The following is an 18,900-nucleotide window of genomic DNA, read 5'->3' on the forward strand; positions in this document are numbered from 1 at the left end:
TACCATGGGCATTGTGGAGATACATTTTAGCTATTAGGAGCAGCATATACGTAGTGGCAGGCTTATGAGGAGGGTAGGCCAGCTGATGCAGCCCCACTCACTTGGGCTCAGTTTTCGAATATGTTCTTGAGTAAGTTTCTTCCCCAGACCCTTCGGGATGTGTGGCGCACAAAGTTTGAGCAGCTGCGTCAGGGGACTATGACGGTGTCGGAGTATGCCATCAGGTTCAGTGAGTTGTCCCGTCATGCACCCGCTTTGGTTTTTACTGTTAGAGAGTGAGTCTGCAGGTTTATCGAGGGCTCAGTTATGGTCTTAGATTCAACATGGCTCGAGAGTCGGAGACAGATAGTCCATTTTAGCAGGTTGTAGAGATCGCTCGGGGGATGGAGCGTATACGGGGCCAGGAGAGGGAGATAGGGAGTCTAAGAGGTCTTGAGATTTTGGAGGATATAGTGGTGCCCGCGCTCTAGTTTTGGCTCGTCATGACAGAGGTTATATGAGTCGACCAGTTCATTCAGCACTTCCATCTACTCACAGTGCTCCATCCGTTCCGAGGTCTCAGATCGCCCATTAAGCACAACCACTTTCCATTTCACCTCCTGTACGGGGTGCCTTCAGCAGTCAATCTAGCCGACCGAGTCAGGTTCAGTTTCAGTAGCCGCGCCCGTCGAGAAGCTGTTTCGAGTGTAGGGATACCATGCATATGATAAGGGACTATCCCAGACTTAGGAGGGGTGCACCTCCACAGACTACATAGGCTCCAAGGATTCCACAGGGTCTCCAGGGTTCACATGCCATGGGTGGTGCTCCAGTGGCTGCTTCACCTGCACCGCTAGCTTGGGGTGGAGGTCAGGCGGGTAGAGGTCACCTTAAATGGGGAGGCCAAGCTCGTTTCTATGCTTTTCTGGTAGGACGGAGGCACTCGCATTAGATGCTTTCATTTTATTTGGAGTTCCACTTATTCCTATGTGTCATCTTACTTTGCTCCATATTTGGGTATATCTCGTAATTTTTTGAGTGCCCCTGTATATGTGTCTACGCTTGTGAGAGATTCTATTATTGTAGACCGTGTTTATCGGTCATTTTTGGTCACTATCGGTGGTTATGTGACCAGATTTGATCTTCTATTAAATAGTATGGTGGACTTTGACATGATATTGGGCATGTATTGGTTATCGCCCTAACACGCTTTTCTGGACTGTCACGCCAAGACTATGACATTGGCTATGCCAGGGTTATCGCGGTTGGAGTGGAGAGGTACACTGGATTACATTCCTAGCATGGTGGTGTCCTTTCCGAAGGCACGTCAAATGGTTGAGAAGGGGTGCGAGGCATATCTAGAATTTGCGAAGGATGTCAGTGTTGATACTCCTACCGTTGTATCTGTTCCGGTGGTGAGATATTTCCCAGGTGTGCTTTCAGCAGACCTACTGGGCATGCTGCCGGACAGGGATATCAATTTTTGTATTGACCTGGTGCCGGGCACTCAGCCCATTTCTATTCCACCATATCGTATGGAACCAGTAGAGTTGAAGAAATTAAAGGAACAACTTTAGGGGTTGCTTGATAAGGGTTTTATTCGACTGAGTGTCTCGCCTTGGGGTGCTCTAGTTTTATTTTTGAAAAAGAAAGACGGCTCTATGAGGATGTGTATTGATTACAGGCAGCTACAAGGTTACAACCAAGAACAAGTACCCACTACCGCATATTGAATATTTGTTCGACCAGCTTCAGGGTGCTCGGGTATTCTCTAAGAATGAATTTGAGGTCAGGGTACCATCAGTTGAAGATTCGGGATTCAGACATTTTGAAGACTGCTTTCAAGGCTCGCTATGGTCAGCATGAGTTTTTGGTGATGTCATTTGGGTTGACCTATGCACCAATAACATTTATGCACTTGATGAACAGTGTGTTCCAGCCATATCTTGATTCTTTTGTCATCGTGTTCATTGACGACATATTGGTGTACTCTCGCATCCGGGAGGATCACGAGCAGCACTTGAGGATTGTGCTCCAGACCTTGAGGGAGAAGAAGTTATATGTAAAATTCTCCAAATGTGAGTTTTGTCTTGATTCAGTGACATTTTTGGGTCATGTGATGTCTAGTGAGGGGATTAAGGTGGATGCGAAGAAGGTGGAGGCAGTTCAGAGTTGGACCAGGCCGTCTTATGCTACTGAGATCCGGAGTTTTCTAGGCTTGGCCGGGTATTATCGTCGTTTCGTGGAGGGGTTTTCATCCATCACAGCTCTTTTGACCAGATTGACTCAAAAGGATGCCCCATTCAAGTGGTCCGACGAGTGTAAGGAGAGCTTTCAGAAGCTCAAGACTTCCTTGACCACAGCTCCAGTTCTGGTTTTGCCTTCAGTATCGGGTTCTTATAAAATTTATTGTGATACTTCGTGGATTGGCATTAGGTGTGTGTTGATGCAGGAAGGTAGCGTGATTGCTTATTCTTTGCGTCAGTTGAAGCCCCATGAGAAAAACTACCCAGTATATGATTTAGAGTTGGCAGCCATTGTTCACGCATTAAGGATTTGGAGGCACTATCTCTATGGCATGTCTTGTGAGGTTTTCACAGATCATAGGAGTCTACAACACTTGTTTAAGCAAAATGATCTAAACTTGAGGAAACAGAGGTGGTTAGAGTTGTTAAAGGACTATGATATCACCATTTTTCATCATCCCGGGAAGGTCAATGTGGTGGCCAATTCCTTGAGTAGGAAGGCTGAGTGCATGGATAGCCTTGCTTATATTCCAGTTGGATAGAGACCGTCAACACTGGATGTTCAGGCTTTGGCCAATCGGTTCATGAGGTTGGATGTTTCGGAGCCTAGCCGGGTTCTTGCCTATGTTATTTCTCAGTCTTCTTTGTATGAGCGCATCAAGGCGCGACAGTATGATGATTCTCATCTGCTTGTCCTTAATGACATGGTGCATCACGGTGATTCCAAGGAGGTTTCTATTGGAGATGATGAGGTGTTGCGAATGCAGGCCCGGATTTGTGTGCCCAATGTGGATGGGTTGTATGAGTTGATTCTTTAGAAGGCCCATAGTTCGCGGTATTCCATTCATCCAGGTGCCGCAAAGATGTATTAGGATTTATGGTAGCACTAATGGTGGAGAAGAATGAAGAAAGATATTGTGGAGTATGTGGCTCGGTGTTTGAACTGTCAGCAGGTGAAGTACGAGCATTAGAGGTCGGGCGGTTTGCTTCAGAGACTTGACATTACAGAGTGAAAGTGGGAGCGTATCATCATGGATTTCGTTATTGGACATCCACGGACCTTAAAGAAATTTGATGTAGTTTGGGTTATTTGGACAAACTGACCAAGTCTTCACACTTCATCCCGGTTGTGACTATCTACTCTTCAAAGCAGCTGGCTCAGATCTATATCTGTGAGATTGTTCGTCTTCATGGTGTGCCGGTGTCTATTATTTCCGATCGAGGCACACAGTTCACATCGCATTTCTGGAGAGTTGTGCAGCATGAGTTAGGCACACAGGTCGAGCTAAGCACGACATTTCATCCATAAACGGACGTGCAATCCAATCGCACCATTCAGATATTGGAGGACATGCTACGTGCCTGTAATTAAGATTTCGGGGATTCATGGGATTAGTTCCTACAACTTGCAGTTGGTTGTTTGAGTCAGGAGAGGCTATGTTGTTGGGCACTAATTTGGTGTGACATGCCTTGTAGAAAGTCAAGTTGATTTAGGATCGGATTCATACAACACAGTCTAGGTAGAAGATTTATGCTCATCGGAAGGCTCGTGATATAGCATTCAGGTGGGAGAGAGGGTCTTGCTTAGAGTTTCACCCATGAATGGTGTGATGAGGTTCGGGAAGAAGGGCAAGTTGAGCCCTATGTATATTGGTCCTTTTGAGATCCTTGAGAGAGTTGATGAGGTGGTCTACAGACTTGCATTGCCGCCCGTTTATCGGGAGTTCACCCGGTATTCCATGTTTCCATGCTCCGGAAGTATTTTGGTGATCTGTCTCATGTATTAGAATTTAGCTCAGTCCAATTGGACAAGGATTTGACTTATGTTGAGGAGGCAGTGGCTATATTAGAAAGGCAGGTCCGGAAGTTATGGTCAAAGAACACTGCTTCAGTGAAGGTTCAGTGGAGGGGTCAACCGGTCGAGGAGGTGACTTGGGAGACCAAGCATGATATGCGTAGCTATTATCCTCATCTTTTTGACACTTCAAGTATGAGGGAAAAAATATAATGACCCGGTCGGTCGTTCTGAGTATTTTAGCCCTGGTTCCTGTATTTGATGTTTTTCATATGTGTATTTCTGGTTACGCGACTTGCCGTGATAATTGATTTGGTTTCAGGTGAGTTTTGGATTGATTTGGGACACTTAGTCCCTTGGTTGAAGGCCTTAGTTACAAGAGTTGACCGCTATTTGACTTTTTTGTAGACGATTCCGAAATGGTATTTTGATGTCTCCAATAGCTTCATATGATGATTTTGGACTTAGGCGTATGTCCGGGTGTGAATTTGGAGGTTTGTAGCTTGTTTTATCTTGAATTGGCGAAAGTTGGCAAGTTTTTGGAAGGTTGATAGGTTTGACCGAGAGTTAACTTTATTGATATCGGGCTCAGATTGTGATTCCGGGAGTTAGTATAGGTCCGTTGTGTCATTTGGGACTTGCATGCAACATTTGAGGTCATTCGGAGTTGTTTAGGCTTGTTTGGCACAAGTTTTGAATTTGGAAATATTCATTAGTCATGAAGCTTGAATTGAGGTGTGATTCGTAGTTTTGATGTTATTTTGTGTGATTTAAGGCCTCGAGTAGGTTCGTGTTGTATTTTGGAATTTTTTGGTGTGACTGGACGGGGTCCCGGGGGCCTCGGGTGTAATTCGGATGGGTTTCAAACCATTTCTCTAAGTTTTGAATTGGTGTCAGTTGATGTCTTGTTTCCTTCTTCGCGATCGCGAAGAGAAGTTGTGATCGCGTTCCCGAAGCTTTAGGGAGGTTGTGCATCGCGAACACAAGCGAAGAGCCGCATTCGCGCAGAAGGAAGGTAAGGCTGGGGGTTGGCATGCGTTTGTTCATCGCGGTCGTGAGGACTGGACCGCGATCGCGATGTATAACACCTGGGCAAACTATTTTTTTTAGGCAAATTATACTACTAGGCATGTTGCCTAGTAGCTATCTTCATTAATAATAAATGAAAAAGAAACCATATAGGAATAGTACAAGTAAGGGGGCAATAGCTACAGTAGTGTTGTCTCTATGCCTTGGCTATATAATCACTCCTATGCGCCTCCATTGCCTTTATGGCAGCCTCATGTAGAGGATCATGGTGTAGCTGCCGGCAAACGTCTCACGAGAGCATATAATCTCATAGCCGGTCGGACACATTCCCAAAGTCATAGGAATATAGCACACACATACTAGGCTAGACCTTACCTTACAAATCCTATTGAGGCATAAAAAACCTCATCTACTAGCAAGCATGAAGAAAATACGAACTAGAAAGAACTAAGTACTGTATGATCATCAAAGGGTTTATAACATACTCTGTGATGATATTACAAATGATGATACTTAAAAAGTGATAACATAAAACAAGGTAAAAATTTGAGTCTTGCCCCTCTTTCTTCAACGTTGTGTACTCGTCAATTTGTAGCTCATTGGCTTTTTCTTCAACTGTCTTCAAAAATTCTTCAAACTTTATCATTTCTTTTTTTATCTATTGGACCTTGTGGAGGTCGTAGGGACAATTGCCTTTTGCTTTGCAGTTCTCATTGGAGGTTTCTTAATGACAACCTCTTGTGTTACGAGCAGTGTTTTAAAAGGCGTGGGCATAAGGCGAGGCATTTTATATATGCATCGGTGAGGCGTAAGCCCCGAGGCACGGGGCATAAGCCCCATAGGTATTTAATTTTTAATATTTTATAAAATAATATAATGACAGTAAATATTTATAAACAGGTAAAATTGCATAAAAATTGAAGAAAACTATAAATATGTGAAATATATATATACACATATGTGGGCTCCATCCTCACAAAAAACTAATCAAAACAATCTATTATACGTTACTTACAAGCACAAGTAATTTGAGTCTAAAAGAATAAAGTTTTCTATATGGAGGAACAAAAAGTATGATTAACCTGCAATTTGAACTTTAAACTTGCTGCTATGAAGGAGAATGTAATTCTCTTTGTATTTATAAAAAAAATTAAATATTCGTTACTTTTGGGAGATATTAGCAGACTAGCAGACAAGATAAAAAATTGGGAAAGACCATGAATTAGGGCTTCAATCAATAAAAAAAGTCTTAACTTTTAAATTTAATACTTTTGAGTTCCTTTTTAAACCTTTTGAGTAATTACCAAACTGACTTTTGAGAATTTGGGTATATGAAGGACTTATTCAACAAATTTTATTTTAATTTAAACAAGTCTCTGGGGCTTACTCCTCACTAAACAAAAGTGCCTCGAACGCCCGGGCGTACGTCCCAAATTACTGGGCATACGCCTCTTGAGACTTTCGCCCCACACCATCGCCCCGAGGCATTTTTGGTATGCCTCGCCCCCAAAACGCCTTTTAAAATAGTGGTTACGACTTTTTATTATTATATCATATTTTGAGTTAGGGAGCTCGATTTTGGGAGATTTTGGAGGGGATTTTCACTAATTGGATTGAGGTAACTGTTTTTTGACTCGGATTTGTCCATTATTCATAATTCTATTTTTGTTTTTATCATTTAATTGGTAATTTGAATTGGAGAAATTGAGAATTTTTGTAAAAACGTTTCTAAACCATAAATTGAGGATTTGAAGGTTGATTTGAGGTCGAAATTGTATGATTTTGTTATGGTTGGACTCGTATCAAAATTGGTGTTCGAAATTTATGAGTTTACTCAGGTTCCGAGGTGCGTGTCCGAGTTGACTTTTTGATTTTCATTAAATATCGAATCTCTATTATCCGAAATTATCCCTTTGCTTTTATTTATGATATTAAGTTATTTTGGCTAGATTTGAGCCATTCAGAGTTGGATTTGCGCGGGAAGGGCTTATTAATGGATTGATTTATCTTGTTTGAATTAGGTATCTTGCTTAACTTTGTGTGGGGAAAACTATCCCTTAGGATTTGGGTTTATTGTACTATTTGAACTTTGTGGAAGACGTGTACATGAGGTGACGAGTGTGTACACGGGCGTATATATAAAAATTGACTGATTTAGACTCTTAGGTTACTTATAAACATTTAATTGAAGTTGTTATTAGTCTTTTCTATCTTTCCTTGTCAAGTTTATTCTTACATGCCTTAATTGAAGTTATTATTACATGTTCTAGTTTCCATTATCGAGGTCACTCTTATATGCATTTATTAGTAGTTGTTGTTACATGTTATTCTTTCCATTGTTGAGTTATTCTCATGCATTTAGTCATAATTGTTATTTCATGCTATCTCTTTTATTGTTAAGCTTATGCTATGCATTAGAATTTGAAGTTGCCATTTCGTGAAAATACCTTCCTTGTTGAGTTACTGCAGTTGTAGTTGTTGAAAGTTATTAACACGGTTGTGGTTGAAATTGTTGGTTATTGGAATACCTTTCCTTGTTGAGTTATTTCTGGTTCATTTTGTTGTTATTGAGATTCTTGCACACATTGTAGTTGAGATGTGGGCTATGTGTTGTGGTAATATTGGTATTTTTTATTTTAGAAATATTGTGGCATATATGTGTGGTGCGAGTTAATCATTATGTTATGATATTGATGCATATGCTGCAGTATAAGGGTAGGGTTGATGCGCATGTGGCGAGATAAGGTGGGATATATACGCGTGTTGCTAGTAAGGGAATTACTTGAAGCCACGCGGTGAGATAAAGTGGATAAATCGCATGTAGCTATTTCAGAAAAAAATATTTTTAAAAATAAATGCAAGGCTCACGCGGCGATATAAGAAGATTGTTATTGCGAATTATAAAATGTGAATATGAGGTGTGGTACCTCTGTTGTGATTCTTGTTGTATATTCTATGTTGAAAAGGCTTGTTGATTTGAACGGTTCTTGTTATTCCTTCATTTATTTTACTTGTATTTTGACTGTATTTGATCACTTGTTGTTCTTATCATATGCTCATTCTTTGTTGTCATTTATTGCCTTAATTTCCGTTGCTAGCCTTATATCATCGTATTGTTTTGTTGTCATTTATCTCTTTGCTTTCTGTTATTAGATTATATCAATATTATGTTCATCTATGTCTAGTAGGTGTCATGACCTGGCCTCGTCACTACTCTACCAAGCTTAGGCTTAATACTTGTTGGGTATCGTTGTGGTGTATTCATGCTACGTTTCTGCATATTTTTGTGGAGATCCAGGTACTTCTGCTCATGCCGGATGCCAGTAAGTTGACCCAGATATTTTTCGAAGACTTCAAGGTATACCTGTTTGACGCTCGCAGTCCTCGGAGTTACCTTCTTCTATTGCCTTTATTTATGTTTTATCTTCATATCAAACAATGTTGTATTTAGAGATTACTAGTGTATTTTCTTTAGAGCTTATGATTCAGTTTCACCGGTTTTGGAGATTATGTGATTGTTATTCTGTTATGGTATTATTATGATATTTATCAGTTTAATTTAATACGTTAGTCGTTATTTCTACTAATTCTCAATGATTGTTAGGTTTATCTAGTCTTAGAGACTAGGTGCCATCACGACATCATAAGGTGAGAATTTGGGATCGCGACAATTTCGGTCCTTAGAATCCAATGGTCTACCATGCGTGCTTTTGACTCATTAGCTATGACATTAGAAGATTGTCCAACAGGGACATCAATATGGATTGGAACATTCTCTGCAGGGATATGTAATTTTTTGTTATCTTTTTTTGATTCGTAAATGTGTCTGGCATTTGATTTGCTATTTTCTGCAAATGAATAATCTTTTGCATCTCTTTTTCACAAGTAGAGACACGTGGATCAAGATGAGACAATGATGGATTTTTTCACAAAATTTTTCGTTTGGTCTCACCATTTTCTCCCCCTAAATTTGGGGAAAATATCTCATTGAATCGACAATCTGCAAATCTAGCAGTAAACAAATCTCCCGTTAATGTTTTGAGGTAGCGAATAATAGAGGGCAATTCAAACCCAACATATATACCTAACCTTCTTTTGGGGACCCATCTTGGTGCGATATGGCTGTGCTACAAACACATATACTGCGCATCCAAAAATTCTTAAATGGGATATATTAGGTTCATGACCCAAAACTAATTGCAACGGGGAATGTTTATGATTATTTGTCGATCTGAGACTAACTAGCATTGTTGCATGCAAAATGGCCTGACCCCAAATAGAAGTGGCCAAACTCGTTTTCATGAGTAACGGTCTTGCTATCAATTGTAGACGTTTAATCAAAGACTCTGCAATGCAATTTTGAGTGTGAACATGAGCTATAGGATGTTCCACTTTTATTCCAATTGATAAGCAATAATCATTACATGCTTAGAATGAAAACTCAACAGTATTATCAAGTCGAATAGACTTAACTGAATTATTGGGGAACTGTGTCCGTAATCGAATTATTTGTGCCATTAATTTTGCAAACGTTATGTTGCAAGATGACAATAGGTACACATGAGACTATCTAGAAGATGCATCTATTAAGACCATAAAATATCTAAACGACCCATTAGGTGGGTAAAAAGGTCCACAAATATCCCCTTGTATACGTTCCAAAAATGCAGGGGACTCAATCCCAACCTTTGTTGGTGATGGTCTAACAATTAACTTGCCTTGATAACAAGAAGTACAAAAAAATTCATAATTTAAATGAATCATTAAATTCTTTAATGGATGCCCATTTGAGTTTTGTATAATTTGCCGCATCATAATTGATCCAAGATGTCCCAATCGATCATGCCAAAATACAAAATTATTTGAATCAGTAACCTTTTGGTTTACGATAGAATGTGCCTCAATTGCACTAATTCTTGTCCAATACAGGCCACAAAACAAAGATGAGAACTTCTCAATAACCCTTTTTTTTGCCAGAGACATTCTCGATAATAATGAGATATTCAAGATTATTCTCATCTATTCTCAATATGGTATACATTCGGCAGATATCTTTAAAACTCAACAAGTTCCTCCTAGACTTGGAGAATGATATTGCATTATCTATGATAAGTATTGTTCCCCTAGCCGAGTTATCGTAGCTCTTCCAGAGCCTTCAGTTAAATTACTACTATAAAAAATTATAGTAACATCTGCCTTACACATACTTAAATGAGAGAAATATTTCTTCTCTTTAAATATTGTATGTATCATACATGAATCAATTAAACAAATATTTTTACGATTGAACTTTGATCCAAGTTTGCTTTTAGAAATATCCATATTTGCTTCCTATGGTTTGACATAAAAAAAGAAATATACGAATAAATATTAGTATTTTAGAGAAAAAAGAAAAGAAACAAAGTTAAATCAATGGTTCAATAATGAACTTTTAATGCAATTTCGAGCAAACTCATGATTATGATACAAATAATTACGTAGCCAAAAATAATGTAATTATAAATACACTACACATATGTGTGAGGACCCAAAAAGTCATCTTATGTTTTAGAACTCGATTCTGTGTTCCGAGGCCTTTAAAGCCTTATTTCATTCCTTCTCGATTTGCGTGCATAGTCCGGGCGTGTTTCAGAAAAGTTTTTATGTTGAAAGTTGATGAAAATAAGGAATTTTACTTTAAAACTTCATCTGAGTTGACTTCGGTCAACATTTTTGGTAAACGAACTCGGACTCATGTTTTGACAGTCCCGGTGGGTCGTATCAAAATATGGGATTTGGGCATATACCTGGAATCGAATTTCGAGGTCCCTATCTCGAGATATAAATTTTTGTTGAAAATTTAAAGACTGAAAATATAATGGTTTTAAGAATTTGGTTAATGTTTGATCTTGTTGGTATCGGGCCCGTATTTTGATTTCGGAGCCCGGTACAGGTTTATTATGATATTTAAGACTTGTCTGTGAAATTTGGTGAGAAACGAAATTGGTTTGACATGATTCGGACGTCCGGTTGTGAAAATAGAGGTTTTAAAGCTTTCTTGAAAATTTTATTCTATTTGGTGCTAAATCCGTAGTTCTAGGTGTTATTTTGGCAATTTGATTGCGCGATCAAGTTCGTATGATATTTTTAGGACTTGTGTGCATGTTTGGTTTGGAGCCCCAAGGGCTCGGGTGAGTTTCGGATAGGCTCCGGGGTGAATTGAACTTAGAAAAAAATATGCTTTTCCTTCAGCTTCAGTGTTTTCTGGTTTCCTTCTTCGCGTTCACGAAGAGTGAACTGGAGCTGTGTGGATTTTATTCTTCGTGAACGCGTAAGCTTGGTCGTGAACGCGTAGCGTTAGGGACCTAGGGGAGGGGACAACCGTTCTTCTACGCGAACGTGAGCACTGGTTCGCGAACGCAAAGGCCGGGGGGAGCAGCCTTCACAAATGCGTAGTAGGACTCGTGAACGCGTAGGCCTTTTGGGACGCTGCCTTTCTTGAATGTGGCAGGCCCTTCGCGAACACGAAGAAGGCCTGACGCCTGTGACTTAAAACAGAATCAAACACGGGAATTTGCCATTCTTTCAAAAATTTCAAAACTAGAAAACTTAGAGGCGATTTTCAAGAGAGATTTTCTTCCCCAATTTGTTGGTAAGTGATTCCAAACTACTTTCTTTCAATTACCCATTGCAATTCATGAATTTTCAACCTAAAATCTAGAGTGTTCATGGTAGAATTGGGGGTTTTTAGGTAGAAACTAGGGATTTGGAAAATTAGGGATTTAGACCTCGAATTGAGGTCGGATTCCAAAATCAATTATACATCCGGGATCGGGGATGAATGGGTAAATAAATTTTGGTCCGAACCTCGAGTTTTGACCAAGCGGGCCCGGGGTCGGTTTTTGACTTTTTGGGAGAAAGTTTGGGAAATCTAAATTTATGCATTGTAATTGATTTCTTTAGTAATATTTGATATTATTAAGTCGTTTGTGGATAGATACGAGTGGTTCGGAGGTGAATTCTAGAGGAAAAGCGATAATTGAGCATTGAGTGGCCTTTGCAGCGAGGTAAGTGTTGTGTCTAACCCTGACTTGAGAGAATAGGGATTGTTGTCTATTTGCTACATGTTTAGATGTTGGGGAACAACGTATATGTGAGATGACGAGTACTTATGCGTTATAGTCGGGTTAAAGCATACGGGTGGGGCTTGGTTTCTTGCAATTATAGCTTTCTTTGTTCATGTTATCCATGTTTAGACTAGTATTGTTAAATTGATCGTTTTTATCATGTTTACGGATTTTCTGTTGATAATTGAGTATTGATTTCGAAGCTGAGGTTGGTATTGTGAAACAAAATATTGAAATAAGGCTGGTAGTTGTTATTCTATCTCCCTGTTGTTATTTGTTCATTGCATTATGGTAAGGGAGAGTGTTAATGCACGAAGGGTGATGTCATGCTATATTGTGAGTGTTAATGCACGAAGGGTGATGTCGTGCCACGTTGTGAGAGTTAATGCACTAAGGGTGATGCCGTGCCATATCTATTAATTTATATGGTGAGGCTGAGAGTAAAAGTACAAAGGGTGATGCCGTGCAATTCTCTTCATTGTGTTTAGTTGTTTTTCACTGGTTAAAAGCATGTTGATCATTCTGGTTATCATTTCCGCTATATCTCCTATATCCTGTGCCCCTTTATCATGTTCCCCATCCCAATAGTACATGTTTAGCTGTTACTGTTGTTTTCTTGTACATATACTATTATCTGCTCAGGTTTATTATGTGGGTGTCTTGTCATAGCCTCGTCACTACTTCGTCGTGGTTAGGCTTGACACTTACCAGTACATGGGGTCGGTTGTACTGATGCTGCACTCTGTACTTCCTGTGCAGATTTTGGTACCGGCTCGAATTGATCGAGATTTTAGCTGTTGGACCCGCTATCCGTAGACTCAAGGTAGATCTGTCGGCGTTCACAGACCTTGAAGTCCCCGTCTATCTTTTATGTTTTACTATTTCTTTCATTCAAACAGTTATATTTCTCTCAGACTATTACTTGTAGTGAATTCTAGAATGCTCGTGAATTGTGACTCCAGATCCGGGTGGTAGTAATTAATGTAGTTTTTATATTATTCCGTACTCACTATATTTTATCTTAGCTAATTTGTTGTTATTTACTGAATGAAAAAAGGATTGGTTTAATGATTTTCTAACATTGGCTTGCATAGCAAGTGAAATGTTAGGCGCCATCACGGTCCCGACGGTGCAAATTCCAGGTCGTGACAATATGACTGGTACAACTGCCTCAAATTTATTTACATGTATAAGTTATATACGTTTGTATTTAATAGTGAGTTATAAGAATTATTATAATGACTACAAATACCAAGTCAGACTCTCTAACCAATATACATACTTGAAGGCATAGATGTCATATCATATCTATTAAAGATATCGTGAATTTTTTCTAGCATTTATAAAATAAATAAAAATTATCCTGAATGAATGGATCTGCTAATAATGCGAAAGAGAATGACATTTAGTATAATTACTAGTAAGGTGTTGCCCGTGCTAAGCACGGGCCCAATAGTGCAATTATTTCAAATAGTATCCAATAAATGGTTCTGTAAATTATTTTTTCTCCTACTTCATCAATTCTATAGGAGCCTAAATTGTCCAAGGAAAATGCCATGTTCCTTCGTCTGGTTTGGTATCTTATATCAATCAAGAAAGTGAGATAAAAATAGGACTTATTCTTAGAGATGTTTCTTTCGTTGCAAGAACGAGAAACCTATATAGGCAACATTTGTGGAGTACAATAAATATTTTCAACCAAGCTGACATTGTAAATGCACGTGTAATATTATGTAGCAATTGAAATATGTGATAATTTAATGAAGGATTGGAAATATACTCTTCTTTTACTGAGCGTTCCAATAGCTGTTTGTAGTTTTGTTCGTAAATATACTACACTACAAAAAAATGCTCTTACATCACATACGTAACTTTATTAATTCTTTGTCCTTGCCAATCTGATAGTAAGCATGTGATATTCTGTGGCATCACCCAGTCAATAGCAAAAAGTTTAAATGGTTGATGGATTCTTTGTCAGTTTTTACACATAACTGAGAGTCCTCTTCTCTGCCAATTATCTTGGCTAAGACATGCTGCCTCGACAGCATTCCACACAAACCAGGGTATTTTGGTGTATTGTTTCTGTCCTCCATGTCATCTTCTAAGACCACTTGTTGTCCCAGTTACTATCGAGCTTTTGGAGAAGATTGTAGCAACTTTTAATAGAGAAGAAGCCACTATTGCTAGTAAGCCAGTTTGAGTGTCCATCCTGCTGTCATCAAAGAGAGATTGGCTGCAAAAGTGTGAAAGGTGACTGATATCTTGGATTTGCATATCATTAAAGTTTTTCTTAAACTATAAATGTTGACAAAACATTCACCAAATATAAGCATTTTTGTTCAGAGTTAAACTACAAAGAGTAGGGAACTCATCCTTTAATATCCATGTTTCAATACAACTATCTGTCCAAAATTTTGTCTTCCTTTTCATCCCCATCTTCAATATGATACTGCTGTATCAGGTTGTTTACCTGCACTGCTAAAACACAAAATTATAGGAAGCATATAAATTTTACATAGCATATCCTTCCATAGATTTAATAGAATGTGCACATAAAAGAACGTATAATTTGTCATCAATCAGAAGTAAAGGTTATGCACTAACCATTCATAGAAGGTGATATAATTGATGTACTTGATGCAAAATTCTAAGTAAGGTGATCTTCAAATTATCACGGCAAAAAGGCAGGACTCTGATCTTGTATTCCTACAAGGTTGAGAAAGCAAGACTGTTCTCAGCCAAGTTCCCAAAATAGTTAAAGAGATGAATAGAGAGAATGGAGGTATGATTCTTTATTCTTGAGAAAATATAGGTACATTACCAATCACGGTAACAATTAATGCACATTGAATGGCAGCAATTCGGTAAGACCATTTTGTTACAAGGCTCTAAGCATATTTCGCATTCATCTTCTCTCAGTTTTGAAGTTGGCAAATTTAGAGTCTCCTTTCATTTTCTTCTGAGAAATTTCAAAGCCATGATTTACAACTTTACTATTGCCCAGCTCTATAAGTTAGAATGTAGCTGGTATAATGATGGAGGTATAACATATTTTGTCGTTATCAAGGGCAAAGGTTCAAGCACAATCAAGGTAAGGAATCTGTTTGAAAAATGAGTACGTAAGAAACTAAGTGAATAATAGGAGAATGAGCAAAGAACCATAAAAGCCGCTAATAGTTGCTCTGCTTCCATGTCAGAATATCTTTGGTTGGTCTCTCATCTGTATGTACCTGCTAAAGGAGAGGGAATATTAAGAAAATAAAAAAAGCAGGTAAAAGTTACATAAGACTGCTTCCACTACATGATAAGACTGTACTACTATTGTTGTGTCACTAATAAAGTGCGGAAAAGAAAAATATTGAATATTCTTTAAATCCAGTGTTGCTAATGCACTTGCATGGAAAGAAGGTTAAAGAATAATTACAAACTGAAGTAATAGTTGGCATGCAAACTATTACATAAAAATCAAACTTGGAATCTGCCAACCAATTTGAAGAGCAAAATACAGAGTAACTGAATCTAGAAAAGACAAATCAAGTGAAGGAGAAACATACAATGAAGAACAAAAGAGTTACGAATTTTCAGTAGAACGACAAGCAACATGAGAGGAAATATCAAATTTGATGTATTTCATGCTTTCTTTACAAAACCTATGTATATCTCGGTCACACTCAATTAGATGAGGTTCTACAGTAAAATAATGCACTATGTATTTGTAACTAAATAAATCCACGGCATCAATTGGCGAACTCCGTTTTTCAAAAGCTAACCAAGGCAAAGTTACATTCACGAAAAATCTTCAAATTTCATCACAACTTGAACTGTCTACCAGATAAATTATAGTAATTAATTAAAAAGTTACGACATCAATTTGTTTAATCCATGAAAATCTGAAATTTTAGCAATTTATAGAACCTTCACGTGAAATATCTAACAACGGCGACTTCTACATGCAAAAAGAATACACACACAGATATTTACCCTTCAAAGTATAAATCTGTTATTTTAACTAACCAAAATATAGAATAACTTTTCATAATACAAGTTGTAAATTAATCCATGTATGATATTAACTAGCCCAGTAGAAACAAAGAAACTTTTCGCAATAGACAGGAAAACTACCTATCATCGAAGTTGATATTGATGTACTTCTTAAATACCTGAAAATTAAAGCGTTAAACACTTTAATTCATAACATTAATAAGTACATAAATGACATAAAACGAAGAAGCATTAAAAAATATCAATGAATGACGTACAGCTATGCTCAGAAGCTTCTGAAATAATTTGTATCCTCTGTTTCTCTATTGGTTCTTCCTGTTTGATAGAGAAGAGTGAATACAAATCAACACTCACCTGATAAACTAAGTAGCTTAGAAAATGGAGTAGAATGATAAATCAAAGTAGCACCAAAAAAGCGACAACACGATGAATAGCACGAGCCCAACACTCTGAATAAATATTGCTTGTTAGCATACAAACGGCCAAACTGTTGTGGAAACGCATATACTCTATATTCTTTTCTGTTATGATCGTATAAAATAGACTATCAAGTATAAAGCGAATGAAGTCATATAAAATAGACTCTTAAGTATTAAGTGAATCGAGTGTAAAGAGTCTACTAAATGAATTTTAAGATACCATTAAATGATACATCTTTGATGCGGAAGAGGCATTAGTTAGAACCATTCCACGACACGTTTGAGATAAAAACCTGCTTCTGGAGTAACAACAGAAAGAGATCGCAGTTCTTTCTGGATTTTCCTCCTTTCATAGCCAAGGGAAGAATTTCTAGGACTAATTGTGTTCTGTTTAGTGGATCATTATCATAGTTCTTTCGATTACGAATATAAAAGAAGAAAGGAGTAGCTCAATTAGCAGGTAGGGGGAGAAGAAGAAAGGATCATAATCAACCCAGACTTTGGGAGTCATATTCTTTTGTGCTAACATCTACCAATATCAATTTTATAAAAAGAAGATAATCTCTCTAAAATGAAATTCGATAGCCAAGAGGAGCTATGGAATTTCGGACAAACTTAAGCACCACGATACTACATATCACAACTCCATGGCCCAAGCAACTCTTGTGGTATTTTTTCTCTGTAGAACGTGTTTGTTGAATTCCTAATTGTAGAAACTCACATATATGGTATACTTTTAGTTAGATCATTGCAAGATTCATGATTCTTCTTTGGCATGTGATGTTTGACTTACACATAGGGTACATATATTGACTCTTCTAATGCATAATCCACATATAAATGGAATTATGATTAGTTGCAAAAAGAAAGAAATGAAAAGGGTAAAGAAATCAAATTCAGAATGAACAAGAGAGATAGGCGCCAAACCTTATAAATGAGGATATGAAAGAGATTTAGATAACTGGGAAGCAAGGATGTGCAAGAACAATCTATCCAACAGAGTAAACATAGAAGCACATGAGCTAATTCATTGTATGGCAGTTTCATTTGAAGACATGTCTCTCCCTTCTCTCTTGGAATTGCAGCAGCCCTGTAAACCAGCAAATTAGTTCATTACAAAATGAACTCTGAGTAGACAGAAATAAGAATTAAAATATATCAGCCACAAAATCATCACCATGTCCAACGTCCAAGGCATGAAAGAAACAACCGCATAAAAAATTTGATACTAATGGCGTTTTTTCACAGGAATAAGGGAACTAATTACTTGGATTAACGGTTAAGTTACTATGGAAGTGCAAGCTTTTCTTTTTTAAAGCCTAATCTAAAATATGTAGTTTCAGTCAGATGTTATATTCTTTGATGGAATAACTCATCTTTTTGACAATTGATGTGAGAAATAAATACACCATTTGAGGAATATATGATTTTGGTGAAGATTTGCGTGCTAAATGTAAGAGCAACTGGCTAATAATTTGGTAGCACAGAGTTCATATGTCAATGTATTCATTCAAGAAAGAAAAATTATAGATCGCTGGATTGTCTTATTCTTCACATTAGTATGAAGTTTGTTTCCACAACAGAACAATTTAAATAAATACCCTTCTAGCCGTGTCTAATGGTGATATGTCAGAAATTAAAATTATGCAGCGAGAAAGAGGAAAACATAGAGGCACAAATCAACAGTCTAACCAAGGGTATACAGAAGAAACCAAAAAGACCTTACTCAAATTGCAACCAAAGAATGAGACCTGAGAATACAACATACATGAGAAATCTAATAGAAAAACTGATATGAATAATTTTATCAAACACCTAGAGAACAAAATCGATTAACATATTACACTTTCTCTGTGGGAATTCACTCTCACTCGCTACTCAGGGGAAAACACAAACACCTAGCATATCGCCAAGGACTGAACTAAATTAATACAAGAATACCAAGTAGAAAATGACAATGGACAGAGCGGAGGAGTGAGAGAGCAGAAGCATATCAAGAGAAGAGATGTTTGCAGAAGAGGTGTTTGCACGTTGAGCTTTTCACGAAGTATTGAGAGAAATCAAACGGTGACTTAACAACTATCAAAATTGGGCTACACGTGTTGGGCTGCAAACAGAAGCCGCAAGATAATAATGGGCCAGGCAGACATGTTGACCATGAGCTGTCTGTCTGGTTATCCTCATTTATAGTATAGGAATAGAAATATCTTACACCTAAATAATGCGATAACATGGTGTGATATTACAATTATTGAATATAACTACAATTTCGTTGTAAATTTTATTTCCAAAATTGTATAGTTTTTAAAGTACTTTTGGTCCAT

General features: G+C 37.9%; 1 long non-coding RNA gene across 4 annotated transcripts; it reads right to left on the minus strand.

The window, feature by feature from the left end:
- Positions 1-13,859: 13,859 nt before the first annotated feature.
- On the minus strand, positions 13,860-18,606 carry LOC107790631 (uncharacterized). 4 transcript variants are annotated; one of them, XR_001649074.1, is made up of 7 exons: positions 18,518-18,606; positions 17,504-17,666; positions 16,415-16,472; positions 16,278-16,315; positions 15,315-15,385; positions 14,760-14,861; positions 13,860-14,630 (listed from the first exon to the last, which is right to left on the minus strand). It is a non-coding gene; the product is annotated as an uncharacterized LOC107790631 (long non-coding RNA). The 4 variants fall into 4 exon arrangements; XR_001649076.2 differs by having other exon boundaries at positions 13,860-14,625; positions 18,421-18,590; XR_001649072.2 differs by having other exon boundaries at positions 18,421-18,590.
- Between the last annotated feature and the right edge of the window lie 294 nt (positions 18,607-18,900).

Source organism: Nicotiana tabacum, chromosome 23 (genome assembly GCF_000715075.1).
Source record: "Nicotiana tabacum cultivar K326 chromosome 23, ASM71507v2, whole genome shotgun sequence".
NCBI classification, from domain to species: domain Eukaryota; kingdom Viridiplantae; phylum Streptophyta; class Magnoliopsida; order Solanales; family Solanaceae; genus Nicotiana; species Nicotiana tabacum.